General features: G+C 35.3%; 1 pseudogene; it reads right to left on the reverse strand.

Annotated features, from left to right (window-relative positions):
* Window positions 1-6,928: 6,928 nt before the first annotated feature.
* Window positions 6,929-10,257, reverse strand: LOC116139102 (annotated as a pseudogene).
* Window positions 10,258-16,285: the final 6,028 nt, after the last annotated feature.

Below are 16,285 nucleotides of genomic sequence, written 5' to 3' on the forward strand. Positions count from 1 at the left end.
CATTTTTTCAATATTTACAGACTAACAGTATGTTTAATTATAGATGGAACGTTTTTTTTTCTTTTGAATGAAGGTCTGAGATCTTCAATGTGGATTTGTATTTTCATTAAGGCCAATGTTACGTTAAGGGAAAAAAAATATATATCATCTTCTGTATTTTCACACTTGAATTGATTGATGTTTGGACCACTTATCATCCTCACCTCATTAAGATTCTCTTAATACTGACCCCATTTATACGCATGGTCTCAAATGCACCGTCAGCCAGCTCAATAAAATATTTCTACGTACTCATGAAATTCAACTTTGATCAACCTCTTTCCTCAGGTATTCCTTCATAATAATACTCGTAGGGTTCTTGTCGTCATTCCATCCGATGGACAGGATCCCACCATGCAAGGTTTTGATGAATGTTCATAATTAATTATGTACTGATGATGGTTTAAGGAATAAAACTGCACTTTCAGTGGTGCTGATGAAGCTTCTTATTACGTTGAAATTTTTTCTTGTGTACCATCCAATATGTTACTGTACATTTGAATTGTTACGATAAAAAATGTTATATTATTGAAAAGTTGCACTGAAGCATATGGAGACGGCTACGTTAGACGATTGAATACTGACTAAATGGACGGTCGTTCAACAATGTCCATACATCTTGGATAGTCGTTCATAGTATTACGGACGACCGTCCATAAAAAGTTGTGTGTTTTAAAAAAAAAAAAAAAACAATGGACGTCCGTCCAAATTTGTTGGACTGGCGTCCATCTTTATGGAGGGCGTCCATGCATAAAGATGGACGCCAAATATAGCATTGAATATATATTCAAACTATCATCAATTAATATGCTCAATCATCACTGTCATCATAGCATGATAGCAAAATATTTTTACTTTATAAATGCTATCACGGTAACAAATGCAGATATTTCAAACCAAATGAATAACAATACGATAATATTAGATATATAAAATTTTTGTACATATTTCTTATACAATTTCTACAAATTGATGTATCACAAAGTGAATATACGAATTTGTATATAAAATTAATTCAATAAATACTAATTTAAAAAAAATGTGATGATAAAATAGTTTTACCACATCAATTTATAGCAAAAATTTGTATAATTTGTACATAAATAGCATCACATATAATTTAGCAAAATCCCATGATTTTATATCACTTGTTAATAATCACTATCCTTGTTTTTTGGTAAGTTAATTAATATCGAAATGCCAGATTCTTTACTAGATTTTAGAAAAAAAAAAAAAAAAAAAAAAGGAAAAGGAAAAGGAAAAAAGAGTTAATGACATGTTCCCACCCAAAAGAAAAAAGAGTTAATGACATGTTCCCACCCATCACGGATGGGCGTCCCTTAAGTATGGACGACCGTCCATACTTAAGGGATGCCCGTCCGTGATGGGTGGGAACATGTCGTTAACTCTTTTACGGTCGTCCATACTTAATGGACAGATGTCATTCATTATGGACGGCCGCATATAAGGGACGCCGCCCATGATTTATGGACAGACGTCCAAATATTTTTGTTTTATTTTTAAATCAAATTATGGATGGGCGTCTAAATATGGACGGCGTCCATACTTAAGGGACGCCCGTTCGTGATGGGTGGGAACATGTCGTTAACGCTTTTACGGCGTCCATACTTAATGGATGGGCGCCCATTCATTATGGACGGCCGTTCATACTTAAGGGACGCCCGCCCTAAAGCGTTCAAATATTTTTTGTTTTATTTTTAAACCAAATTGGATGGGCGTCCATTCTATACAGACGTCCGTCCACACAATACGGACGCCCGTCACAATTTGTGGATGGGTGTCCTGGTTTTTTTTAAATTTTATATTTTAAAAAAAGGACGGGCGTCTCTTATTTGCGGACGCTCGTCCAAAATTAAGGGAAGGGCGTCCATTAACATATGAACCCCGTCCAATATGTATGCCGTCTCTAATTTTTTTAATATTTTTATTTCATTATCAATGGACGGGCGTCCTTTAAATGAGGAAGTCTGTCTGTGGTAAAGGACTCAGTCCATATAATATGGACGGAGTCCATGTTAATGAAAGGCGTCCATAGTTATGGACGGCCGTTCATTAGAAAAAATTTATTAACATAAAACGCATTGATACGTAAGTCGGTACAAATTTCGGTGTAAAAAACACTGTGTGTAGCATATGACTTCAACCAAACAACACTCTTCCTGCTTTAGCATCTCTTCTGATTCTACTTCTGTGTTCACCTTATTGAAGCTGTAGGGTTAATTTCACAACCCATAGCCACTTTTAGTGGTGATGCACAAAGAAAACTTAAATGTCCAAACTTTATAACTGTCAACTTGTTTATATGCTTTTTTTTTTTTTTTTCCTTCTGTGCGTATAGATATTTTAGAAATTAATTAGTGTCTTGCATGAAAAGTGATATGAAATTCATCAGATTCTATTTAATGCTTAAGAACTGATTATAAACATTTGATTTTTTTCATTACATATATTGTAGCAACATGTACATAAAGTATATATACTATTAAATCATGCTGTAAAATGTCGTAATATGAAATGTTAGACAGTATAAATATTACAAATTAATTTTGGGTTACACATGGAAGTCAGATACTGAGTATAGGGGTGTATTTTTTAAGGAAACTTTGATTGTACAAGAATATTTATTGAATAATACATCTAAAACTCTATATACAAACTCTTCTAAACTAATTGACATTGTACAAACTGAAAGAATGAATCTGTACAAAAAAGTTAATTTTAAGAATGCTCCATCAAAATTTATGTATGGTGTGACAATTAATAAAAGAGTTGTAATATATCAATTTATAGAAAGATATACAATAGTTTTTATACTTAATCTATACGCTACATGTAGCATTACCCAAATTTATGATACCAAGAAAGAAAGAATGGACCGATCATAATAAACCTTACCTCTGAAGGGAAGTGCTATAGTGATAGTCGCGGGTGCGACCATTGCTAACTTTCCTAGTGACATGTGTCTATTTTAATTAAGAATAATGCTACGGACACTGATAATTTGTATCAAATTTTTGTACCGACATACATGACATCTACTTAGACACAACCATATTAGAGATAATACTCGTCTTTCGTAAATGAACGGCTGTCCAATAATTATAAACGCTCGTCCATATTTGATGAATGATTGTTCATCACAAATGGACGAATGTCCACGAAAATAACAATGGACTCCTGTCCATATTATTTGGACGGGAGTCCATCTACTATGGATGAGCATCCACCTCATATGGACGCTCGTCCATAAAAATTTAGAAATAAAATAATGGATGCCGGTCCATATAATATGGAAGGGCGTCCACCACCAATTCACCTGTTGATATTTTTGTCAAACTTATGTTATGGTGACACCTTTTTCCAAGTGGCATTTTCTTTTTGTTGTCTTGCACATCAAGTTTATTTTGATTTATGATATTTTTGTGTGCCTTATGCCTTTCGTTTTTTCAATTCATGTGTGTGCACAATGGATGTGTGCTTGCACAATTATGTCAGACATATGTATGCTGCATTTCATTTCGCATTTTACTTCGTGTGTGCACACACATTTCTGCTGTGGAAAGGTCGCATGTCTAACTCATTTTTTACAAGTTGCATTTTTAACTTTATTAGGTGAGATATTTTTGTCCATTTGTTGTGCTTTCATGAGATCACATACAGGTGTCCCAATATCCTCTTGTAGTCTGGGGAAATAAGTTTTTTCCTTTTTTGGTTGTGGTCCCAAAAGATAGATGAAATCTTTTCCATTTCTGGACCAACATATGTCAGCCCTTGTTTGCTGACTTGACAAGAATTGGGGAGCACGAAATTGGTCTATATCTTCTTCGTTCTTGCTCATTTGTAAACTAACTTTTATGTTTGTTTTTGCCTTGTGCTCTGAAACTTTCAGAGAGTTTTTTCCTTGAAGGTTCCTCATATGTTTTTGTGCTAAACACTTATCATCCTTCATTTTTGTTGAGCTAAAAGGAAGTTCATCTTCTTCCTTTTTTGTTTTTCTTTTTGAACTTGAATATCTATTTTGTTGGTGTTCTGAACTTTTCAGAGAATTGTTCTTGGTTAGGTTCTTTTATATGGGTTTGTGCTAGAAACTTTCTTGTTTATCTTCATTGTTGAATGGCGGTTGGAATGTGGTTCCTTTGCTGATGCTGGAGCGTGTCTTCAGCGACTGAAGCTTGGGTGGAGCTCAAGCATTTACTAGGAGTGAGCCTGGTGTGAAGAGATTCATGGTGCAAAAAGACATTAGAGATTCAGAGTGTGGTGCTAAGTGTAAAGTTGAATAGGGAGTTCTTTTTACTGTATCTTAGATCAACTTTGAACTATATCTTGTAATGTTTGTTGATTAGTGGATTTGCTTCGATTTGGACGAGATCTCATAGATGTAGGCTAAAAGTGGATTTAGCCGAACCATGTATATGCCGGTGTGCTTTACAATTACAGCTTAATTATTATTGATTTGTTGTAAACCTAACTATGTTAACACAACTTGGTAAATTATTCCACTGCGTTTTTATAAATGGGTACTGGTGGGTGTCGAATCCAATAAATAATAAAATTCTCACTCTCAAAAGAAATATAAATTGTAATAGTGATGAGCAAGGTCGTATCCACAGAGATTGGGTAGATTTATTTTAATGAAAATTAAAGCAAAGAAAAAGGGGGGTTTTGAGATTTCGAAGTGAGATAAAAGAAAGCAATTATAATCAACTAAAAATTGAGGAGAAATCAATATCAAGCAAATATCCAACCAAAGGTATAATTTCAGAATTGGTTCAGAGAATTGATCACAGATACAAGGATAAAATCTTCTATTCTTCTCTAAATTGGTTATTGTTATTAACAATCTCTAACAACTTATCTCTCTTTACTTTCTCGATAATCAAAACAAGTTCTTTGATTACTTCCCTTGTCAATAAACAACCCTAAACAAGCTCTTAGGATTTAATCTATCGACAACATTAATAATTAGAGAGACTACCAATTCTAGCCAACAAATACACAAGCTCGATTCATTTAGACTAGATTATACATCTTCATAACATAAATCGAAAATCCCTTTATAATCAACTATGTTATTTTACTACTAATATTAGAACACTTAAACAATTACGGATTTAAAGTTCTAAATGGCAATTTATCAACCTGATAATTGAACAATGGGCCCTTTGCATCAATCAATCAAGACAATAATTGTTAATAAACATAGAAGATATATAAATAGTAAAGAAATAAAAGAACACTGAAAATTATTTAGATCTCACAATTCTTGAAGAACCAAAACTTAAATTATCCTTCAGTTGGAAGAGAAGTATTTAGCTACACATAGTTAAAAGAATGCCTAAAGAAAAGAGAAGAGAGAGAGGTAGAGATAGCTGTCTCCCTTTCTTGTGAATAATCTCCCTATTTATAACTCTATCTAATAATAGTTACCCTATCTAGATCAGGAAACTAATTAAAAGCAAATCCCACCAAAATAGGGAGTCTTGGCAAATCCTAGAGATTAAGAAAGGGTAAATAAATCTTTCTAGCTATCATGCATATCTTTTTCTCCAACAAATTCGTAACCCTAGGTCGAAAACCTCGGATCCAGTAAGGCGCATCCACGCTTTATCTGTTGACTACTTTTGTGAACATTCTGGGAAACCAGGACGTGCCCACGCTTTAAGCAAAATCCGCTTCTGGAATGTATCTCTTTTTGAGCTTCGATTTTTTCTCTTCAAATCTCTTGATTTTGAATTCAATTTGATTTAACTCCTTAATCTACTCCACAAAATACGAAACATAATCAAAATTCAGGATTTAAGCATTTATAACCATTAAAACATGAGGAAATTTAACAAATATATAGATATTATGAATGCTTATCAAATTCCCCCACACTTAAACAATGCTTGTCCTCAAGCATACAATAGCTCAAGTTCGTCACCTTTTCTCATCATCGTTTTTTCTTCTACCTTTACTCATCCTCTATAATCCAAATTATCATGCCTTAAAGATTTAAATCTAAAGACAAATAAGAAATGAGAAATAGAGTAAATTCTTATAAACCACATCCATGAACAATCACCTTAATGATCTTCGCGAAATCAAAATGCAATAGGATCTAACACCCTCTCATTGGATTCACTCAATACACTCAAAGTGTTTAGGGGTTCAATAAACTCTCAAGTCAAAACATAGAAGATCTTTACCATAAGCTTGCTAATATATCATGTCTTTATCATCAGTGGATTGAATTGAATGCAAAAAATCTAAGGGTCTTAAATGGGTTGTAACGGGGCTTAGGTAAGGTGCGGTGAGAAGGAATTTTTAGGTACTTTTATCAAAGGAATTATATCAACTTCTTCACACAAAGCGCAACTCAATAATGTTAAATGTTTTCTTCAATCAATTCACTTCCAAACAATTGAAGTCGCACAACTTTTCTTTCTTCATAGCCCCCTATTTTTCTTCTTCTTCTTTTTTTTTTTTTTGTTGTTTTTTTTTCTTTTTTGAAAAACCAAGGCACTTGTAACTTGAATCACTTTATTCCCAATATCTTTCAATCATTTCAAAGATAATTTGAAGCTTCATGTGAACAAGCTAGTATGATCCTTCAATTCAAGGTTCAAAAGAGGGAAATCGTCAAAAGAATGGGTTGACAGTGCTTATATCATAGTTAACTTCTAACAAAAGGGCCAAGGTTCAAAATTGGCTTTCTAAGGTGAAAATCAAGGTAGGCTTTTTAAGAAAGCTAAATGGTTCCACCTAAATGCCCTTATTAATTCAATGCATCCAATTCAACAATATTATTCAAAAAGTTTTTATATTGAATTTGTAAATTATTCTATATTTTTAGAGCAGTTAAGAGTCCCAACAACTTATTAATTAATTACATAGTTTTTGTTATTCCAAAGCACTTTTTACTATTGGATAAAATCAGCGAAAAATTCATTAAGATTATTGCGATTCCCAACCTGTCATTAATTCAAAGAATAGGATAAAGATAAAGCATGATCTAGTAAACATAAATTCTGGCAACAAACATTAAGAAAAATTGGAAAGAAATTAATGGAGATCCATATATTGGAATACACATTGCATAATTTACATCCCAAGTTCTCCTTTTTGACTCTTGAAAGTTGAAACAACAATTACTAAAACGACAACAAAACCAACTAAAGTTAAAACTATAAATGAACCAACACACCAAATTAACACCCACCCCCTTTAGGCCTTTGCTTTTCTTACAACAATTGAAAACTTAACCTGGTAAAAAGATATATATATATATTATAAGCCGTGGATTTATCAATTAATAGTTTTTTAATGCTTGTAAACCTTAAGGCAAGCATCACACCAGCAATGGAACCGGCACCAGCCACAATCGACAGTACCAGGCAAGCCATGCTCAAAATTTGGAGACATATCCATCTTGTGCTCCATTTGGGTATCTCTTTTTGTGCAATATAACTCTCCACTGGAAAATAAACCGTTAAAGGCCAAAACCCAAGTGCCCCAAGAATTCCAACAACGTCATTGAAGAATGGAAGCAACATTGATATAATTGTTGTCAAGATCACAAAACACGTTCTCCAGACCAATCTAAAGGGTTAAGTTTGAATGGAGCACTCGAGCCTGGAATTGGGATTTTGAATTTTTTTGTGATGAAGTAATTTTCGGGCCATCTTTGTGTTGCTTGTTTTTCAATAAAGGCAAATATTGGCTGCAAAATACTTGATATGCGCCAACTAGGTGGACCACAATGCGGCGTTGGCGATATCAAGAAGCCAAAATGGGTTTAAAAGCCAAAACCAGTGAGGAGATTTCCAGGGGCAAAGTCACCAAAAGCGCATAGCCCATGCATCCACAAAGCATATAGAAAGCTGTTGTGACGGCAATGCTTAATTTGGCTGCCGCCTTCATTGTTTTTGATTCTGCTGGTGGGATTTACTGTGTCCTGTCAGAATTAAGTGTAAAATTTTTAGTCATTCATAGCTTTGCCATGTATATATTTTTTTGCTGGATAAAAACATCCAAAATTTTGTACCTGAATTTCAATTAGGATGACTGAATATGAGTATGCAAAGCGATTCCCCAAGAGCTTGGAAACTTCTCCATATCTTTTGCGTTTGCGTTACAGTTCCAATGCTTATTCCCGTGAGACTACCCTTAATAACTCCGTTTGCTGATAATTACACAACAAAATGATAGACTCAGCTTCCGTAGAGCTCAGTAAACATTAAACTTCAGGAAATTTGAAATTTGATTAGATAAATAAGCAAATCAAACCTGCGACTTGGGTAATGCCGAGGCCAGACCAATGGAAGAGTAAGTAAAAGACATAACTGCACCACAATTGAGAGCCACCATATTTGATCAAAATCTGGGATCTGAGAAAGGAAAATTTCCATGATTCCAACAAGATCATATATGGATTGCTTGACAAATGACACGTTTTCTTTCCACCACTCTCGTGGAACGTTAGACCTTTTGATTGCCCTCCAATTGAATTGAAACAACAAAACAATTAACCAAAGATTCCCAACATACAAATAGCCATCTTAAAAGAAAACACTCACATCATGCTTATAATGCTGCAATGGTATTCCAATGGCAATACCAAAAAGATTCAAATCTGAACCTCCCGCAAGCCTTGACTTTTGCTCCACCTATCCGGATAACATAAAAGATTATTAGCTGAGTAAAAGAAAATCAAGACGAAATAATATCAAACAAGTTTGTGAAGAAGTTGCCAGAAAAATATACCAAAATAGAGTGAACGGCGTCCGTGTAAGTGTAGTTTCTTTTGCCGGAAACGGGGTCACCAGTCCGATAGCAGTCAGTGAGAAGAGATGAGTGTAGTAAGTAACAAAAAGAAACAAGAACATGACAGCAGGACGGCGACCCAACCAAGTTGAGCTATAGCCCATGCCAACGACAGCACTCCGGAGCCGATCACACAGTGTTATGTGGGAACTTGCATTCCATATGGTCCCTAAACATGGCAATAATTTGGTTCAAATGAAGTTTAAAGTGAGGAAAACAGAGAAGGAAAATTGGTTACCAGTTCGTTTGAGGCGGCCATCATCATCAAAGCATTTGGAGCCGTTTTGAGTAGGCACATCAATGGAGATGTCGGACTTGGTGGTTGAAGTGGTGGTGGTGGTGTTCATGGTGGCAGTGTTCTCACCCATCTTGTGTCAAAGAAAGAGGAAATGAGTTGTGTTTTGAAGCAAAATGAGAACTGAAAATGATAGCAAGAAGTTGGGAGAATAAGAGAGTTGGGTATGTAAAGTTGTATGACTACCTAACTTCAAAACACAATGGGGGAGAGAGAGGAAAGTTGGGAAGCAGAGGCGCAATGCAAATATGAAGAAATAAGGGGGAAAGGGTATTTATAACGGTTCAAGAACTAGTGGTAGTTAAAAAGAATAAACTACAGGTACAATACAAAGAGCCATTAAGTAGATATTTCAGCAAAAAAATAATACCCCATTACTACTTGTTTAGAAAAAACCATGAACATACTCAAGTCAAGTCAGTCAACCAAAACTCCAAGATGAAAACCGAAGAGAGTATCAATAGGCCAGACTGGCCACGAAAATGTACTCCAAAAGTTTCAAGGAAGGCCCAATCTACCCATCTTCCCAATTCATAATGGGTCAAGCCTAGACATCCTAAAGTGAACGGCCCATTAGTGTGTTTATCTTTGAATATATTATTTTAGGGAATAAGATTAGAAACATACTACATCAAAGAGCAATGTTAGCGATAGCCCCAGTATAACAGTTGTCAGCATTTCTTCTCTTTCCTTGTTCCCATTTATAGCGAACAAATGTAGAAATATTGATCAAAATGTGTGAGGTAAATAAGGAAAAGAAAATGGTAGTATTAGATCAACAAATTAAAGCCATCAACATGACTTCAAGCCTTGCATGAGCAAATTCATCGTCAAATGCATAATAATTTAATTAATACCATACTAAAAGACAAAATTAATGAGCCATTGTCATTCCCAAGTTACATTAATAAGCAAACCGAATCTACTTACTTCTTGTCTTCTACCTAGTTAATACCAAATAACAAAAATTTGTGGAAGCATGAGCTTCTTACCTGCATTATTTAAGTCCTCAAGCTCCCTCAAACTGAGGAACTAATCAAATCAAGCTATTTACAAAGAGAGTTTTTTATTTAGATAATAAGATGGGTTGATGAACTTGCTGCACGGTTCTTTGCTTAACCCACTCAAGTTTATATATTACGCAAAAGGCAACACAAGAGTTTGGAACTTGGAAGCCGCTATGGAAATAATTTCTTATTATTTCAATGTGATAAAGGCTACTTTTGAATGCTTTCTCACTGTATAGCCTCTCCTCCATCCTTATTAAAGAAAGAATTTGTGCTTCTTCCTCCTCCGTCCCTTTGCTTTGCCTCAGTGGCTTACATGATTGAGTGATTTTTAATTAAGCAACAAGAATATATATTAAATCATGTATATGGCTTTTTCATAGCTTTCTTGATTTTAGTGAAGAAGCAACTATGTGGGGTTGATGCTCTCCACACTCCTTTCAACTTAATTTCATTGATTTGAAAACATAACTTATTTCCATCGTTGAAAATTTTGTTACATATTATTCCATGTACTTGTGATATGTTTTTTAAGAAACATAATTTCTAAGTGTGGATGTAAATATATAATGTAAAGGATATATCCCATAGAGTTTCTTTACTTAATATATGTTAATGGGTGTCTTCCTTTAGAAGATTAATATTGAAATTTTGAATTATTTAAGTTATATATAAGACTATTTTTCTTTATGGTTTTGCGTATATGAAGAGCTATATTATATGTAGTGGAGAAGGAAAAATAATATTTCTTCAATTTTTTTAAGTTGACTCGAATTTAATTATTTATTAGGTTAATTAGAACAATAGTAAATTATCTACAAATATATAAAAAGAAATCCACTCGTTACAGTGGATATCTTTTCTCTAATATGTTCGGTAATTCACTGCTTAATGCAATGATCACGCAATTTTCTATAACTCAAAAACAAATCATCAATGTAAATAAAAAAAAGGTATCATATTCCTGCAACTTCGATGCTCATGAAAGAGGAAATTAAGATAAGTTATTGAACATTCAAAGTGCTCTTATTATTACTTTCAACAATCCTTTTAGTCAATACTCAATAGATTAATTAAGATTTGGTTCTTCGCCCACTTATTTTAGTGGCGGTAAGAGTCAACTCCTTTAGTGGCAGCAACTGGTCAACTATGAAAGTGAGTTACAAAATTTAACCACATTGTGAATCTTTTCTCTAAATTTACCATTAAATTAAATAATAACACTATACATATAAAATTGGGATATTAAATTTGTATCCCAACTCATGTGATATTTGATTTAGCAAGATCTCCTTAAGTATAGGATGATTGGGGTAAGTAAAATGTTAATTTGTCAACTCAACTGTCACGAGGGTTGTGATACAAAGTTAGAATCCAATTTGTATGTGTAACGTTACTCTAAATTAAATTAGTAAACAAAATATCAATCATATCTCTCTTCTTTTTCCAAGTGCTTACTACCCTATACTTAATCAATAGATTGCCCTCTTCAGTTCTAGAGAATGAAAGTCCTTTTGAATATTCTTTGTTTTTGAAATCAAAGGTGTGGGCATTACGTCATTATCTTGAATCCAGTGGCTTGATCTTTACACACATTGTTGCGATTTCAGACCAAATCACATTCTAAAACTACTGCCAATTCAATCACACACACAAGATCAAAGAAGAATCAAAGACACAAACAATTACCATGGTTCACTTGTTTAAGATTCGAACAAGCTACGTCAATGTTGAGCTCTAGAACACTGAGGCCCACTGCACTATGTATCAAGAAAGTTCTTACGGATTAAAAGCTCTCAAGAACTCTCAAATCACTCTCAGTCACTATTACAAGCACCCATTCACAGTAATCCTTACAAATCCTAACCTAGCACTCTCTTTGTGTGTAGCCTTTTGCAACTAACCTAGCCTTGTATCTTGGAGGGTCAGACTGATTGTCCCTTCCTTTAGCTTGAACAACCATTTACACTCTACACACTTCTGATCTTTAGGTTTTTGAACCAGTGACCAGGTTCTATTTACCTTTAAGAGTGCATTTCTTCACTCATGGCAGCCAACCATTGCTTGCTATCCTTTGAGCTTATAGCTTCTTCATAGGTGGCTGGTTCAGCTCTTTGGATTTCAACCCTAGCTAATAATGTCGTGTAAATCAGGTTTGCATAGTTGTATCTTATAGGGGGTTTGATTTCACGCTTGATCTTATCCCTTGCAAGCTGATATTGAGCAAGATTAGCTTGTTGAGGCCCTTCTTCAGGCTCTATTTCTTCATCTTCAGTGCCTTGAGTGATACCTATAGGTTATGGCAGCTCTGCAGGTCTTGTTTCATCATTAGAATTGGTTAGGTTAGTTTGGTACATTGTTGGCTCCACCTCAATTTGGGTGTTATCAGTTTGGTTCAAATATTCAGGCTCACTATTAGAGGTACATGCAGTGGAGTTAGAAGATTTAAAAGGAAAAACACATTCATTGAAGACCACATCCCTGCTAATTATGACTCTTACCCTTGGAGCCTCTCTCTCCCAAAGCTTATACCTTTTTGTCCCTTCTTGGTATCCTAGAAACACACATCTAAGAGACCTTGGGTCTAACTTCCCATCATTTGTGTGTGCATAGGCAACGCACCCAAATATCGTTAGGTGGTTGAGACTAGGCTTCCTACCAAACAATCTCTCTTTAGGACACTGGAATTCTATAGCACTAGAGGGGTTTCTATTTATAAGGTAGGCAACAGTAGTTAGGGCTTCTCCCTAAAAGGTTTTAGGCAACCTCGAGGTGAATATGAGACACCTAACCTTTTCCAACAATGTTCTATTCATTCTCTCCGCAACCCCATTCCGCCGAGGGGTTCTCCTAATTGTCCCATGCCTTAGGATCCCTAGGTCACTATAGTAGGTATCAAATTCAAAGTTACAAAACTCTAAACCATTGTCAATCTTGAGGGCTTTAACTCTATTTTCACTTTGGTTTTCCACCAGAGTTTTCCAGCCTTTAAACTTGGTAAAGGCTTCATCCTTAGACCTTAGGAGATACACCCAAACCTTCTTACTGAAGTCATCTACAATGGACAGGAAATATGAGTTCCCACCATGAGACCTAACCTTCCCAAGACCCCACAAATCTGCATATAGGTATTCTAAACACCTAGTGGCCTGATGAGTTCCTTTTGGGAAACTCATCCTATGTTGTTTACCCAACACACATGTTTCACAAAATTCCAGGTCAATGACAGTATCATTCCCACAACACCCCTGTTGTCTGAGAATGTTCATACCTTTTTAGCCTATATGGCCCATCCTCAAGTCTATTTCTCTGCAGCAGACATGTTAGTAGTAAATAGAGCAGTATTAAAAGATTTATCACAGTAATGCCCACATAGTATGTACATCCCATTTTTCTTAATCCCTCTAAGCAATACATGATTATTCTTGTACAATACTATACAGCCATTCTGAGCCTTATAATACATCCAACCTTATCAATTGTCCCTAAAGATACCAGGTTACATTTTAGTTCAGGCATATATCTTACATTGGTTAGTTTAATTACTTTGCCATCATTTAGCTTGATGGCAATACTACCAACTCCCTGGACCTTACATGAGTGATTATTACCCATAAAAATAGTTTCATTCTCATCACGTTTAAGGTCTTGAAACCAGTCCTTATTTGGACTCATGTGGAAAGAACACCTTGAATCTAAGACCCATTCCTTAGCACTAACAGAGTTTGAAACAGTAAGAGCTTTAGCAAGCTCAATGCTATTACTAGTACATGCTAGATTGCTTTCAGTAGTAGTCTGCTTCTGTTTCTTAATCCAATCATAACAATTCTTTTTAAGATGCTCAGTTTTATTATAGTAAAAGCATTTCCTAGTTTCTGATTTAGGCTTACTGTTACCTTTACCCTTCTTTTTGTTCTTAAACCCTGGATTATGTTGAAACCCTCTTCCAACCTCTTTTCCTAACTGACCAGCATTAGTCCTACCTCTTACAAACAAGTTATTGCCATTTCGCTTCTAAGTTTTCAGTTCTAACTCCCTACATTTCAAACCAGCCACAATCAGATCAACACTAGGGACAGTCCCACTATATTGCAATGCATTTTTGACAACTAAATAGTCCTTAGGCAGGGAATTTAATAGGATCATCGCCAAGGTAGAGTCTCCTAATTCTTAGTCAGTGCCTTTAAGAATTAGTGTCATTTTTAGGAACTCATCTAGATTATCATCTAAAGATTTATTGACATCCATTTTATATGCAAACAAAGAGCCCTTTAAAAAAGCTAAATTAGGGGCATATTGTAATGCAAATAAAGTTTCGAGTTTACCCCTGTAATGCCCCACTTGAGGTATGTAACGAATTTACGTTGCATTGCTTGAATCTTTATTGTTTTGCTCTTAATTGAGTTGTTATATTGTTAATATTGTTTGGTTGGTCCTTGGTTGAAGGGATATTGTGAGTTGGTTGAGTGGTTGCCCTGAAATTTGTAAAGACTTGACAAATTTTTGTATTACAGACTTCGCCGGGGCGAAGAAAAAGCTTCGCTGCGGCGATGAAGTCCTGCAACCTACGGTGTAGGTTCTGTAAGTTTTCGTCGGGGCGAAGAAAGATTCTTTGCCGCGGCGAAGGGCTTGAAAAAAATATGTATTGAGATTCTAGAGAATTCTTCCATAGGGGCAAAATGATCTTTCTATCCTTAATTAGCAGGAAAATTGGGGAGTAAAATGTAAGAGAATTTTATGAAGAATATGCTAGAGTGGGGGTGTGATTGTAATAATTTAAAGGACAAGGATGGAATTCCCAAGGAAGAGCAAGGGTAAAATGGGAATGAATGAAGATAATTTGAGCTAAAAAGGGGTTAAGTTTAGTAAACCCTTCATTCACTCTTCTTCCACCACCTCTTCCATTCTCCATTTCCTCTCAATTCTTCCTTCAAGCTTTCAAGGATTTTTTAGGGTTTTTAGTTGGATCTTGGTAGAGAATTGATCTAAGGCATCCTAAGGTAAGAATCCTTGCTTTAGATGTGAAATTTACCTATAAAGGTGTTGAGGTCTTAATGTGTTATAATTTAAAGGTGTAGAGAAAAGACATCTACCAAAGGAAAAGAGAAGTGTTAGTGGAATCACAACATCACAAGGTAAGTAAATCCCAATCCAAGTTGATATTTGAGAAATCCTTTGAGTAGAGATTTATTTATGCATGATATATGTTATGTTATTGAGAACCTGTGTTGAGATGAGTAGTTATTTTGTGGTTGTTAAATACACTTCAATTGAGAAGTGTGATGTGTGAGGAGAATGTAGTTTGTGATGAAATTGGAGAAGATTGAGAAATCTTTTTGGAAGTGTTAAGTTATGGCAGGGATTATAGCTTGGTGAGGGAGTTTTCTCCCATTTTGGATGGTTCAAGAGAGGGATAGACTTATAAATAAAGTGGAGTGTAAGTATGCACACTAGTTGTTTGATGAAATGCCTAAGACAAGTATGAGCATGAGTTGTGAACCTTAATTTTTGCAACATTGCATATTGGCATTTCCTAAGTGCATTAATGAACATGAACCATCCATATGCATTAATTGTGCATTTGAGAAGTAGTTTGAGAAAGAGTAGAGAACTGTGTGAATGAACTACTCTAAGAGTAGAAAGAATGAGAAGAGCACTAAGAACGGGTTGGTGCTTTGTGATCTCCACCCTATAGTTATGAAAACGGGTTGGTGCTTTGTGATCTCCATCTGATAGTTATGAAAAAGGGTTGGTGCTTTGTGATCTCCACCCGAAAGTCATGAAGAGTGGGTTGGTGCTATGTGAACTCCACCCGGTCGTGCCTCCGGTAAGATGAGGCCATGACATATAACAGAAGTTAAGAGAGCCGTGTGAAAGAGAAAATAAATGAGATGAGAAAGAGTGTAAGGAAAGAATTAAGAGAAAAAATTATGGGGACAGTCGAGTAGAGGGTTTACTTACTGAGTATTGTTTTGTGCTCACCCCGTTGTTTTCTTTGTGGTTGCAGGATCTAGGTGAGAACGCAGTCGGATGGGCGTCGGCAAGCGAGGAGCAATAGCTACGCTGTCCACTGTCCACTGTTTTAATATCATTTTGTAAAGGATATTCTATTTTGTAT

This window comes from Pistacia vera, unplaced genomic scaffold, assembly GCF_008641045.1.
Source record: "Pistacia vera cultivar Batoury unplaced genomic scaffold, PisVer_v2 Contig347, whole genome shotgun sequence".
NCBI classification, from domain to species: Eukaryota; Viridiplantae; Streptophyta; class Magnoliopsida; order Sapindales; family Anacardiaceae; genus Pistacia; species Pistacia vera.